The 15,641-nt window shown below is 35.6% G+C and overlaps 1 protein-coding gene across 1 annotated transcript in view; it reads right to left on the reverse strand.

The window, feature by feature from the left end:
- Positions 1-15,641, reverse strand: part of CHST15 (carbohydrate sulfotransferase 15) — a 135,239-nt gene that overhangs the window by 82,532 nt on the left and 37,066 nt on the right. The gene's annotated exons all lie outside the window — the stretch shown is intronic.

The raw sequence follows: 15,641 nt of genomic DNA on the forward strand, positions 1-15,641 counted from the left end.
TTGTTCAGTCATTTCTAACTCTTTGTGATTCTATTTGTACTTTTCTTGGGAAAGATACTGGAGATGTTTGCCATTTCCTTCTCTAATTCACTTTATAGATGAGAAACTCTGTCAAACAGGTTTATATAACTTGCCCAGGGTCACATAGCTAGTAGGTATCTGAAGCCAGATTTGATCTCAGAAAGATAATTCTTCCCGACTTCAGGCCAGGTATTCTATCCATTATGCACCTAACTGTTCCATACAAAAATCTCAAAATTATATAATGGAGGAAGGGATATAATGAAACCAGAGCTAAACTTAGGCTAGATTTCTTGCTCTGATACTAAATATAAAACTGGACAAGTAATTTAATAGCTTTGTGTCTCAGTTTCTTCATCAAATAGACTAGAAACCACAGGATTCCATAATTTAGAGGTGGAAGATAAATTTCTGTGTTAATTATCTGCTTTAATTCTCTACTTTTTGCAGATAAAAAAAGAGAGAGAACAAGAGACATGAAGTGACTAAAAATATCTACCTTATACAAATAATTTGCAAAGTTATTTGTGAGTTAAAATGAGCTAACACATGAAAGAATTTTGGAAAACATAAAAGTACCATTCAAATGTAAAATGGTATTACTTCTTTCATTTTATTAATTGTATTAGGTTTTCCAGGTGTGTTTATTATACGGAAAAGCCTGCTCATTTGGAACTGTGCTCAAAAAGTTATCAAACTGTGCATATGCTTTGATCCAGCAGTGTTTCTATTGGAATTATATCCCAAAGAGATATTAAAGAAGGAAAAAGGATCCACATGTGCAAAAATGTGGCAGGCCTGTTTGTAGTGGCAAGGAACTAGAAACTGAATGGATACCCATCAATTAGAGAATGGCTCAATAAATTGTGGTATATGAATGTTATGGAATATTATTGTTCTATAAGAAATGACCAGCAGGATGATTTCAGAAAGGCCTGGAGAGACTTATATGAACTGATTCTGAGTGAAATGAGCAGGACCAGGAGCTCATTGTACACAGCAACAAGACTGTACAATGATCAATTCTGATAGACATGGCTCTATTCAATAAGGAGATGATTCAAACCAGCTCTACTTGTGCAGTGATGAAGAGAGTCATCTCTACCCAGAGAGAGAACCATGGGAACAGAGTGTGAAACACAACATAACATTCTCTCTCACTCTGTTGTTGTTTGCTTGCATTCTTTTTTCTTTCTCAGTTTTTTTTCCTTCCTTCATTTTCTGATTTTTCTTGTGCAGCAAGATAACTGCATAAATATGTATATGTATGTTGAATTTAACATATATTTTAACATGAAAAAGCTCTCTTTGGAATACAGACCAAGTGGTATTGCATTGCTGGATCAAATGATACGCACAAGGTATGAGTAGTTTGGTTGCCCTTTAGGCTCTCTAGAATAGTTGAATCAGTTTACAACTCCACCAAAATGCATTCGTTTCCCAATTTTCACACATTCTCTCCTCACTTTCCTTTTTTGTCATATGAATCATTTTGTCATATGAGATATAAGGTGTATCTCAGAGTTAGTCTGATTTGCTTTTTTCTAATCAAAAGTGATTTGGAGCACTTCTTCATATTCCTACTTTTTTCATCTAAAAATTGCCTGTTCATATCCTTTGACTATCATTTGGAGAATGGCTTGTATTCTTATAAATTTGACTCACTTCTCTATATGTTTCAGAAATGAGGCTTTTATCAGAGAAATTTTCTATAAAAAGTGTTTCCCAACTTTCTACTTTTTTATTAATTTCAGTTGCAATGATTTGATCAACTTATTAATAAGCATTTATTGTACACTTTCTATTGTTGAGAGTTTTGCTAGGTGCTAGGGATATAGCCAAAAACTGTCCATGACAGTCTGTCCAAGAAGAAAATGTCAATAAATAAATAAAGCATATATAAAATGTAAAAAAGAAAAAGCATTTGAGCGTGCCATTTAAGAACCTAAAAGCCATTAAATAGTTTACCTGATTCTTAATGAAAAGAAAAAAAAAATTCATTCAATGAGATTTCAAGGCTTAAATGTGAAAAACTTAACAATTAGAACATTTTAAGTATTGAACTATTTATTGCACAGCTTAAAATTGAAACTATTGGTAGTTAACTATAGCATGTTAAAGCTTGCAAAGAATTTTATATACTTATCTCTTGGGATTCACACAAAAACTAATGAGGTAAATACTATTACCTCCATTCTGCAAATGGAGAAGCTAGAGTGAGAGAGGATCAGTGACTTATCCATAATCCATATAGTCTCTAAGGTTCTAGGGGAGAATTTGAAATCAATACTTCCTGATTTCAAGTCCAGTACTCATTGTATTTTATCAATAAGCTATCGTTGAGATGTTTTTAGGGGGGGGATAGAATTTCAAAATATAGTTAAAAGCAGAATACTTTTACTTAAGATAAAATCATGATTTGAGGCAATTATCCAATTATTTCAAAAAATGTCACATATTTTAGTGATCTGGTCACTTCAGACAAAAATTTTATTGAAATCTGAGAACTAATTTTAACTCTAAAGAGCTAATGAATGCTAGACCTTCACTGGACAATGTGGACTACTCACTTATGAGCTATGACTCAGGATTTCACTCTTTAGTTTCATTTATTGATCAAGGTTTTAACATGATATTTGTTCCAGACATTGTTGTATATACTGTCAGTGTTTGATTATCGTATCTTCTTCTTATTCAAGAAGTTTGGCTTAACTTTATCATAAATGAATTGTTTAGTTACCTCCAGCAATGACTAATTATGGGAGTCTCCTCCTTACTCCTTAAATTCTTTAAAAAAGAATTGCTAACATCTCTCCAAAAATTTTTCATTTTAATTTCTTTAAAGTCAGTTTTGAAAGGAGCCACTGTGCGCTTAAATTCTGCCTTAATATCAATTGCCTCAGCATAACCTGGCCATAAAACACTTTGACAGCCACAGTTAACAAGGGTTTTTAAAGTAATACCTATTTGCATGACAGATTGTAAAATGTTCAATATGAAGACGAAGCATAAATACCAACAACTCAGTTATCAGTACAGGAGGCAGCTGTCTACTGTATCTCTAACACACATGCAAATAGAGTATAGCCAGAAAGGAGATGTGTAGGCTGGGCATGGAGAGCTGGCAATGCTGCTACGTTCTCTCTGGCTATTTTCCAAAGCTAAACATAAATCATTTTGGATTATGCATTTTTTTATATTCTTCTCTTTGTACAATGATGATAGCTGAGGTGATTGTATGTATTGTGCTACATTTTGCTTTATAAGTTACATATTGCTCTCCATAATTTAGCAGCATTCATCAATATCCCATATGACTTCAAATAAAGGGAGAATTGGATTCAATTTACTTTAATTCCACAGTTACAGCTACAACACAAGCAGAATTATAAATACCCCTAGGAAAGAAACTTTAAAAAAGAAAAGCAAAGAAAAAAACCTCCTAAAACTTCCCACTTTTCTAAGTTTGCAACTTTGTGACCTTTGACCTCACTTTCATGGAATGAAATGTGCCGAGTTAAAAACCTAACACAGAAAGACCAAAATTTAGATTATTAGACAAGCCCAATCCCAGTGGAATGGGGCTTTTGTTGGATAAAAACATGAAAGTCAAGGGTATATTATAAGATCACAAGTTCAGAGCTGGAGGGGAATTTAGGGGCCAAGAATATGATTTCTTCATTTAAAGATAAAGAAATTTAGACTTAGAATGATTAAATGACATGTGCAAAGTCACACAGCTAGTATCTGAGGCAGAACTTGAACCCCTATTCCTGATCCTTCATATTTCCTAGATAACCTTACTCTTTTTGTTCGTGTTCTTTTGTCATTTTCAACAATTTGTGATCTATTTGGGATTTTCTTGGCAAATATATTAGAGTGGTTTGCCATTTCTTTCTCCAGTTTAATTTATATTTATGGGGAAACTGAGGTAAATAGGCTTATGTGACTTGCCCAGGTCATAAATATCTGAAGCCAGATTTGAATTCATGAAGATGATTCTTCCTGACCTGTTATTCTACCTACAATTCCACCTAGCTGCCCTAATATTTTCTATACCTAACAACTTTATTCAGGGAAGATTAACCTCGAGTAAATATCATGGTCAGCCGTTAAGAGGAAAATAAGTCTCAAGATGGCAGCCTAAAATTTGTGAAAGGGAGTACTATGGGAAGATCCAATCCCTTTGTTTTGGTAATACTATCTTATGGTCTGATTATCTAAATGTGTGAAGGTTAGGCTGTTTTCAGCTGTAGTTTTAAGGCCCTCTGACCATTAACCACAAAGAGGAAGGAAAGGTTGGGCAGAGAAGAACTTCTTAAATTGTTTCAGAGGTTAGTACACTACAAATGCCCAGGCCTTCTGAAAAACTATATACATTCTGTAAAAGCTTAGGTGTTTTTGTCAGCTCATGGAATAGAGAGTCTAGTTATTGTGTTGAGCTTCTAGAGCTGCTTCCCATGAGAAGGAAAGACCAGAGTATCACAGATTAGAACTGGAAACATGAGATCACTGAGTCTTTTTATAGTTAAAGAAATTGAAGGCAAAGCAGTAAGCCAAAAGGCAGAGCTGGGGCAACAAGAGCTTTCAAAGCGGTTCAGATATTTGTATATCTAAATTATGATGAACTCCAAACATTTGGAAGGAGCTTGTGTAAAAGGACTTAATCTAAAGTTAACAGGCTATAGTGGGAAGAATTCTGAATCAGTACTTAGAAAACCTCAGTCTGAATTGCCATTCCTTTACTCAATACCTCTGGGATCACATGCAAGTCAATTCATCTCTCAGCAATTTCATCTAAAAAATAAAGAGGTTGGATTGAAGGGCATCAAAGGTCCATTCCAGCTCTAAAGTTCATTATTCTCCTTCACTTTGGCCACAATAAAAAAAACCTCTGCAGTAAATGAATTGAATCTTTTCAGTCTTCCAAAAGATGGAGATGACATCACTCACCACCCAAATAACAATTTGGAAGAAGGAACACCTCAATGAGTGTTTCTGGACGTGGCAAACTGTCCAGCTCAGCTCTTCTGTCCTATTTAGACTTTACATAATTCGATGTAGAAAGGTGAAGGATGGCTGTGGAGAATGTGAAGGAGTCCATTTTGCATCCAAGGCATCACACTCCTATTTTGAAGGAACTTGAGGAAAATGGACATGTCTAAAAACACATGATGTGGTACAACTTTGTGATGACCTCAGTGGAAAGGACAATTTAGGGAGATCTGACCTTTAGGTCCAATATTTATATTGAAGAATCCTCTTGATCTTTTCTTTGTTTCCAGGGTTGATATCAGTGAGGACATGCTATAGTGGGAAGAACACTGTGCTAAAGTCATGAGGAAAATCATATTTAGAATCTGAGATCCTGGTTTTAAATCCAAGATCTATCCATGTGGCATTAGGATAATCATCGGTATTATAAGGGGAAAGTTACACTGAGTGACCTTTGAGAGTCCCTTTGAAATTCCATAAATTTAAATGCAGGTCATCTTACAATTACAAGTCTCCAAATAATATTTCCAAATTATCGGTGTCTTTTAATGGCAGCAAAAAATTATAACTAAGTACGCCTTTCTGTGATTTCTCCTGCTCTTTGATTTCCATAAAGGTGTGTCAAACCTTACTTATTTGATCTATCCGTTACCAATCAAATTGTGTGTGTGTGTGTGTGTGTGTGTGTGTGTGTGTGTGTGTGTGTGTATTACTAAGAATGACTAGGAAACAAGTCTTGGCGTCAAACCCTGCTCCTGACATTTAGCTTTGATGCCTGAGACAAATGACTTGACACTTCCTAAGACTAAATTGCAAAATAGTTGCTCAGTGATGTGCCTAAGCTCAATCAACAAGTATTTATTAAGTCCCTACTCTATTCAGAACCAGGAATACAAGTGCCAAGTCTATTAAGTATATTCATATGAAATTCCCTGTTACAAAGAAATCACAGGCCCAGGACAGAACCAACAACACTCAATATGTAGAAATCTTTATCATTAGTAAAGGCTATTCAATCTATGCAACAGTCAAATGACAGTACAATTTTGATTAGTTTCATTTAATGAGAAATAAACTGAAGCTCAGAGAAGTTACAGGTTTTGGAGGATAAGATGTGGTTTTGAAATATTTAGAGGGATTTCAAGCAAAGGAACAATTAGATTTTTTTCTGCTTTGGTCCAGAGAGTAGAAATAGGAACAATGGGTGAAAGGTGCCAAGAGGCAAATTGAGCCTCTAGGAAAAGAAAAACCCTGTAATAGCAAAAGATATAGGCTAAAATGGACAATTCTTAAGGGAGAGAGTGTGTTCCCCCTCATCAAAAGTTTTAGAGCAAAGACCAGATGCCCTTCTCCACAGATAGGATATTCATGAGATTCAGTCTCAATTGTAATTGGGACTAGCTGGATAGGCACATTGCTAATGACCTAATGATTTTGTGATGTTTTCTCTCTCTAAAGTCAGAGTCGGTTTGACTGTGATACATAAATTTGTTGCTTGATAACTGCATTTCAATAGACTTGATTTCCTTTATAATCCTGTACATTTTATTCCATGTATTTAAAGAAGCAATTTGAGAAGAATTCATGGATGTCCCCAGATTCACTGCCCCAAATGAAAAGAAAAATTATCTACCTGCTATCCTTAAAAGTAGCAATCATGGTTTCCATGACTGAGCATCTCATCTTTCACCTAGTGCTGACTGGCTAAGAGGAAAAAACATACAGGTACATATAGCAAAGGCAAACTGAATGCCACGGGCCTATCATTAGCATTACTTGTAAATGCAAACAAAAATTATGCAACAAAATTAATCATTGAGAACCCATCACAATTACTGTTTTTCTTAATAATGTAGTTTTGCATGTTATATTAAATGCTTGATTTTTTTTTAACAGATAAAGATGCAGTGGTTTTCTGATAAGGCAGGTCACGCAATTGGTCATAGGTCCAGCTCACTTATGAATATCACATATCATTCCTACATCTACTGAAGTAGATGAAATCAGATCAAGAAGAATTTATTGAGAGTTTACTAGGTGCCAGGCACTGTGCTAACACTGAAAATGAAATAAAAATCAAAAAGAAGGATAGTCCCTAGCTTCAAGGAGCTTACATTCTAATGGGGGAAGAGAACACTTAAAAAGGGCGGGTGGAGTTGTGTGAAGAAGCAAAGTATTTCTTCAACAGGACTTCTTCAAGATGAAAGTTCAGGAAGGAATTGAGATAGTCAGCAATTGAAGGAAGCGGCCACTGGGAAGAAAGGATGTTTTAGGGGAAAAAGACAGACAGCAATCATAATCAGTAATAATGATGTACATTACTCTACTGCTCTTTCTAGATCCCTTTCAAAGCTATAATGCAAAGTTAAATAAGTGGAGGAGTAATGGACAGAACTTTGGGCCTGCGGTCAAAAAAACAAGTTCAAATTTGACCTCAAACACCTGGCTCTTTTCTTCCTCAGCTTTCTCTATTGTAAAATGGAAATAATAATAAGATGAAGACTTATCTCTTAGAATTTGAGGGAGAATCAAATAAGATAATATTTACAAATTCAGATTATCTTTATAAATTTAGTATTTATAAAGCACTTAAGAGCAATGCCTAGAACATAGTGCATGGTTAATAAATGATTTTTTCTGTCTTATTTTCTCCTGATTCTTCATGCCTTAACTATCCCATATTGAATTTTCTCTGGTGTCCCTTCACATTTAACTTCTTCAGCTTTCAAATTACCTTAGTTCCCCTATCCTCATTTAGTCATACAGCCACCAGTAATAACTCTTATTCCTTAGTACAAAGTTCAGAGCTCTGTGCTAATTAAGCAAAAAGAAGCTGATCAAACTAATCTATTCTAAGGATATTACTTTTAACCATCTTAGAAGCATCTGTATTTTAAATGTAGAAACTTAATTGAATATATGAATTCCTAGTTCATAGAATTTCTAGTACTCATAAAGTTGAAGTGAAATATTCAAGTAATGTTGGGTAAATAGATTTTTGAACAATTAGATCTATCCATGAGAGGGAGGGGAGTGTCAGAATACTCTTCAAGTCTCCCTCTCCCTATGGTTTCTTGTCTTCTTCTAGTTCAACTAAAATGAAAAAAAAGTATTTTCCCATAGGCTAATAGTAGGGTGGGGACAAATCTGGTATGCAAAAGATGGGAATCAGACAGTAACTCAGGAACTCCCTATAGTTGCCCTTAGTAACATGAATGATAAGGCAAAAAAGTACAAACATCACTGGTGGATGAAAAGAAATCCATGGGAAAGAAGGGAAGGGGAACAACTCAACATGCCCAACTAACTGTGACCTTGAGCAAGATATTTAATGTTTCCAGCTCCTATTTCCCCACTTCTAAAATGAAGTGTTTGACTCAGGTAATCTCTAAGGAGAAGAGGGAATAGGAGAGGACTAATGAACCAAGAAATTTCAGTATAATACAAAAAGCACTTACTGTCAAGGAAATCTGAGATTTTGGTCCCTGTAGAATGTCAGTTTGAAAATAAGTATTTTTGTCTTTATATCCCGAGTATCTACTACAAAGTAGAGTTCAATAAATATATTTTTTTTAACTGAATTCTAGTCATTCTAATCCAGGTTCTATCACTATGTAATATTTGACAAGACACAACCAAGCTCATTCATGAAAGATCCAATGAAAAGACTTGGATTTAAGAAAAAAAAAAGAATTCAAATTCTACATTTGAAATCGACTAGCTCAGGTCTGCTAGTTCTGGGTCTCACTCCCACTTCTGGACCCTCAGTTTTCTTATCTGTATATTGGAAACAATAATACCAGGTAGTCTCAATCTCAAAGAGTTGTTCTGAGACTCAAGTCTCAAAATAAGAATTCTCAGAGAAGCACAAATTCTTTTACTTAATATGCTCTGTGGCTTTTAGATGAAGAACTTGGCTTCCCGTAAAGTAATATCCCTAGATTTCAGAATCCTGGAGGAATTAGAACATATTTTTAATAGATTTATATGGCTATCTTCTTCATGGCTCAATTCCCACTTCATCAAATGTGATTTCAAAAAAAAGGGGGAGGATGGGGTGGGGAGTCAAGCCATTCTTTCTGAAGAAATTTTGATTGGTACTTTCTCCTGAGTTAAAGGGCACCTCAGGCCATTTTTTTTTTGGGGGGGGGTTCTTATTTTGTCCTCGAGAGGGTCATGGTTCAACTGAAACCTAAAATACAAAAACTGAGTTAATTGCTATTAATTAAGTGCAAGGAAATAAAATCTATGGGATTTTATTCAACAGAGAATATGCTCTCATTTGCCTCACACATCCAATCTGTCACTAGAGTTTATCATTTCTATTCTCACAATTTTCAGATGCTTCCATCCCCTTTTCTCTTCTCTCTAAGCCGTCCATTTAAGTTTAGGTATGTATCCCTTTTTGCCTAAACTACAGCTATGGCTTTGTAATTAATTCATTTCCCTGCTTGATCTAGAGCTCTCTCCATTCCAATACATTCTCTAATCAGCTGCCAAAGAGTTTTTCAAAAGTGCAGGTTGGATCATGTCACCCCACCCACCCACTCCCTACTCAATAAATTCCAATGCCTTCCTTTTACCTCTAGGAACAAATATAAAATCCTTTTGCATGAAATGCTTTGATAAAACTAACCACTTGAGTCCTGTTAACATTTACTGTACCCCTCCACACATTCTATGAACTAGTCATAGTGGCCCAGAAGATGTTTTTTATAAAGGACACTCCATCTCCCATCTTGAGGTGGTTCAGTGACCCAGGTGATAAAGCACTAAGCCTTGAGTCAAGAAGACCTGCAAATCCTAGATTTATTTGTTTCAAATTCCCCTCACTTTGTTTTACGCGGTTGGAGACAGTGGAATGGAAAGAACATTAAACTGACCTGTCACAAGATTCAAGATCCTAGTCCGAATAGAATATAAGATTGAAAATAATCAGTATTTTTTTTGATTTGGATTGGTTTTGTCTTTCTGATCCTAGTACCTATCTCCCAAGGTCATTATGAGAAATAATTTTGGCACATAGTAGGTACTTAGTATGTTTGCTCTCTCCAAATTTGGTCTCTCCTGCTTTCCCAAGCTTTTCCACTGGCCATCACATCTCCTGGGCTTGAAATGTTCTGCCAGTATCTCTGGCTTCTTTCAAGATGTAGCTCAAATCCCATCTTGTGCAGAAGGTCTTACCTGAGCTGCCCCAAAGCTAAGGCCTTTCCCTCTGAGATTATTCTATAATCAATTCCATATGTATCTTATGTGTGCCCAGTTATTTACATGTTGTCTTTCTCATTAAAATGTAAACTCTTTGAGGACAAGGAGAGTACTTTTTCCTTCTCTTTGTAACTCTAGTGCTCAGGAGTGCCTTGCACACAGTAAACCTTTAATAAATGCTTGCTGACTAATTGATTCTCATCTAGATATTAAAAGAATACAGTAGCAGACTGGCACCAACTGTAATTTTTTTCAAAAATCACATTCCTACCAAGTCTTAAATCTTGGCTTAAAAAAATACCCTTGCATTTCCAGACTCCATAACATTGCTTTTGTTTCACTACTGAAGTAATTGTTCACTATCACAAATGTGAATTTGATTCTTATTTCATGGTCCTATGTCTCAGTTTGCTTTTCTGCAAAATGAGATAATAAAAACTGCATTATTTACAAATAAATTATGAAGTTGAAAGATAATGGATATTTCAATATTTTTTAAAAATATAAAGCTTTAACAGTTATATATACACATAAAATTATTATTGCATTCTAAGTAATTACCTTTTGATTATACTATCTATAATTTATCATTTGTTGTTCTTGTTCTTATGACAATTTTATTGAAGTCTGACCAAAAAATAAAATTAAATCAAATGGCAGTTCCTGGTCAAGTGGCTTCCAAAATAACTGTTATTCTTTTTCTGCAGTCACATATTTTGCAATGATTAAAAATACAGAGTGAACTGTATATTTTCAGTCCAAGATCAGTATCAGCTGCTCTGTTTCTATAATATTACCACATAAGCTACATTATAATTCTAACAACCCTCTGCTAAAAGGCACCATGAATTCAAGTTCTGTTAGAACCAGCAATGTTACCTGGAGCAAACAACTTCTCTTATCTGTGAAGTGAAAGGATACTACAAAGTCCTATCTACCTCATAGGGTGTCTATGAAGAAAGCCTTTCTAAACACTCAGTTAATGTGAACTATTATTGTCCTTTTGCAGTACTTTTAGAACACAAGCTAGAGCTGGGGAAAAAAACAGGCAGATGCTTCCCTCCCATTGGGGCAGAAATATTGTATACCTCTTTGTGGCTTTAATTCATGGTGCAGCATAAGCAAATACTAATCACTCAAAACAAGAGAGGACAGACAATCCCGTGAATCAAGACAGCTCTTATTCAGTTCCTTCATTTATTTAGAAATAACCTGGTTTTAAAGTTGGCTATGACAAAAATAATGGCTCTTGATTTTTTTCTCTTCACTCCCAGAAAAGAAGTCATAGGATCTTAGATTTAGAATCAGGATGGACTAAAAGGTCACCAAATCCAATCTCATTTTACAGGTGAGGAAACTGATACAGAGAGGATAAATGACTTACATGTCGAGGAACACATGACTACTGACTGAAGTAGTATTTGAGCCCATTTCTTCTTGACCCCTAGTAGGGTAGACTATAACAGGTTCTTAAATTGGGATTAATTGACCTAAAAAGGTCCATAAATAGATTTTAGTATGTCCATGAACTCATATGGAAAAAAAATGCATCCTTATTTTCACTAACATTTAACTGACTGACACTTAACATGTCAGTTAACTGACTCCTACTCCTACATGATAGAAAGCAGCAAAAAAAAAAAAAAAAAAAAAAAAAAATCCACGTACTCCTACTATTTCTCATAGATATCCATGATGAAGCAAAGTAATTCAGCTCTTTTAGTTCTTACCATTACAATAAAATTTGTCACATGAAATTGGACAAAGCACCCACCTGAAGAGAAGCCAAACCACTGCATTCTCCTTTCATACTCTTAAAATTTTCTAAATAGTGCCATTAACCACTTAGACCTCACTTTACTGCTAAGTGAGCAGTTAGGAGTCTAATGATCCACAGTTTCCATGTTTAGTATTTCCCAGAGTTTTAAAATTTCTCACTTGAGTACCATACTCCACCAAGAGGGCATTACTAAGAACTGGCTTACAAGGCTGAGTTTTAAGATCTGAGATATCAGTTAAAAGATTTTAGTTAATAATACTACAGGGATGGAAATACTACATCATGTTCATTTATATAGTTATGTAGTTAAGTCCTCTCCAAAGAGGGGGGAAAAAGGTTTCCAAATATAATATTTGAAAGAAAAATGAGACACTCAGCAGCAACCCTAGGCCTATGAAATAAACTTAATTTGCAATTTCTAGAACCTGCACAGGAAAAAAAAATCAGAATTCATATCCATATATCTATGTAGTCATGTTGAGGGGAATGAGGATTTTAATCTTATACACTCTATTTAAGCTAAAAGAAGCTTCACCAGTCCTCACTGAAGGGCCTTTCTACACAACAGTTATTCCCAAAAGAATATCTCTAATCTCCAGCAAAATCACATGTATTCTAAGAGCCCCATAAAAGATATCAGAACTGAGCAGGCAAAATGCCACAAATGGTAAAAACCCAGGCTGCTGCTGGAGAAAAGCTCTCAGAGGGATTAGCTGCCTATGAAAACCGAGGCTCTACTCTCCACCCACCTCCATGAAACAAATCTGGGCCCCTTTCCTAGTGAATATTAGATCTTATTAGATGTTCCAGCACAGAACAAGAGGCCAGGGAAACAGGTAGGTGTGTCTCTAGAGAGGAATATAATGAAATCCCTGCTGCGTGGGAATTATATCTCCCTCAGATTACTTCTCCTTCATGAATTTAGACCTTGCCAATTGGATTTTGCACAGATTCCCAGGGATCGTATCTGCTGACCTTAGCATTCCAACCTATAGATAGGTTCATGGTACCTTAGTGTGGTGGAAAACAAAGCTGGACCAGGCAACAGGAAAACCTGGATTTAAACCTGGTCTCAGATATTTGCTAGGATTGTGATCCTAGGTGAGTTACTTAATCTCTGTCTCAGTTTCCTCAGCTGTAAAATGAAAATAATAACAATTGCCCCTATTTTGTAGGGTTGTTAAGATGAAATGAAATAATGTTAGTAAAGACTTAATACAGTGCCTGATACACAGTAGGTGCTTTAAAAAAAAAATAAATGATTATTCTTTTCCCTTAATGATTGTAAGAATCTTTAGGGATAGGATAATCCAGACCATTTTACACTTAGGAAAATTGATGGCCAGAGAGCCTGATTTTTTGCCAAAGTTATCCCAGGCTTCTTTGTACCAGGTCACATAAAACCCTACATCCACTCCCCCTTTTTAAATATAGTTACACTAGGACATTTGGCAGGAGAGATATTGTGGGAGGTGCCCAGGCTGTTTCTGACACTTCCTGTGTCAACTTGCATAAATCATTTCATCTCCCCAAACCTCAAGATTTAAAATAAGGAGGTTAAACTATACAACTTTAAGGTCTATTCCAGCTTTAGACCTATGGTCCTACAATCCATCTGGAAGTATCCCCCTAAATCCCAGGTGCTTATATATTATATGTTATTCCTTCCCCTAGGATTTATATAATGCAAGGCATATGATAACCACTATTTATATGTACCAGGCACTGTGTCAATGATTTTATAAATATTTCATTTGATCCTCACATCAACCCTGGGATTGAATAATGCTATTAGTTTCAAGACATGAGGAAATTGAAATAAACAGAGATTATGTAACTTGCCCAAGATTATTCTAATTTTTATTATATAGTCGAACATATTAACACTGTCAAAGTATCAAATCTTTAGCTATGAAACTTCTGACCCTCAGTGTTTGAAAGGATCTCAGAAATCTGTTAATACAGTCCATACTGATAAAATCTGAGTATGGACAGAAACATACTTTTTCACTTTATTTTTGCTTTTTTAAAAATCATGGCTAATATAAAAATGTGTTGTATGTGACTTAAAACAAATCCAACTCATATCTGAGAATCCCTTCTATAAAGTCCCTGTCTAGTCATCATTCAGTCTTTGCTTAGAGGTCTCTAGTGAATGGGAAAGCAGAACATCAGAACAGTGTCTGCTCATCCCATCCTTGAGCTACTCAGATGCTCATTTTGAGGAGGTATTTCCTCACATGGAACCTAGATCAGCCTCTGCCTCTCTGACTACTACCTCCAGTTCTGCTTTTAGAGCTAAGAAAAACAGCGTTTATCTCTCTTCCAGAGGATAACTCTTCAAACACTTGAAGATACTTATCATTTCATATTCTCCACCCCCTCTCCCTATAAGTCTTCTTTTCTCCAATTTCACTCTTCCTCCATTCATACATCATGATCTTGGGACCTTCCCTATTCTGGCTGACTTCGTCTACTGCTTCCTTCATTCTTGATTTAAGAATGTCCTTTCTTAAAATGTAACACTAGAGTGTGAATATAGCACTCTAGATATGTTCTAAATAGGACAAAATACAACGAGCCTCCCATCTCCCATATTCTGAGCATTATACCTCCTCTCAATGCACAGCGACTCTGCTAGCATTTTAGCTCATCCTACTGTACTACCGACTGTGTGTGCACTTAGACCTCTGGCTCCTCTCTCTTCTTATAACCTATTATCTACATCATAATAAAGAGGCCTGTAGGTCAGTTAAGGATTTTCCCAAGCTATCAGAGTTAATAAATAATACAGCTTGGTTCTGAACCCAGTTTAACTTAACTCCAAAGACAATGTATTGTTGCTGTTGTTTGACTATTTGGTTTATTACTTCTTGCTGCCTCTCATATTGATGACCAAATCTAAAACATCAAGGTCAGATGTATGTGAGCCTCAATTTTGGTGCTGCACTAACAAATAAAGTACTTTCTATATTCCTACAGCAGCCAGGTGATACAGTGAACAAAAGCACCTGACATGGAGTCAGAAAGATTTGTTTTTCCTTCATTCAAATCCAGCCTCTGACAATCCTTGTGCAACCCTGGGCAAGTCACTTAATCCTATTTACCTCTGTTTACTCATCTGTAAAGTGATCTGGGAAAGGAAATTACTCCAGCATGCGTGCCAAGAAAATGGAGTCACAAAAAGTGAGAAACAACCAAAAGATGACTAAAGAAAAGTACTTTAACAATAAGATAATATTTACTTTAGAATAGTTCTTACTCTGTTGGATATTTTTTGTTCTTGGTGAGGCAATTGGGGTCTTGTCCAGGGTCACACAACCTAGTAAAGTGTCTGAGGCTGGATGGAACTCAAGTCCTACTGACTTCAGGAGCTCTCATCTCACTCTTTTTAAGAAAATAAAAAGTTCAGTATAGTATAGCGGGCAGAGGGCTAGTGTTTGAGTTAGGAAGACCTGACCAATTCCTGTGGTATACTAGCTGTGTGCGCACTTAACTTTAATTCATTGATAGATGAATTGTCTATCTTCATGTTCAGAAGGAAGTTACATACTAACAATTAAACTTTAATTCATTGATAGATGAATTGTCCATCCTCATGTTCAGAAGAAAGTTACATACTAACAATTGAACTTTA

The sequence above is a fragment of the Antechinus flavipes genome, chromosome 2 (assembly GCF_016432865.1).
Source record: "Antechinus flavipes isolate AdamAnt ecotype Samford, QLD, Australia chromosome 2, AdamAnt_v2, whole genome shotgun sequence".
NCBI lineage: Eukaryota > Metazoa > Chordata > Mammalia > Dasyuromorphia > Dasyuridae > Antechinus > Antechinus flavipes.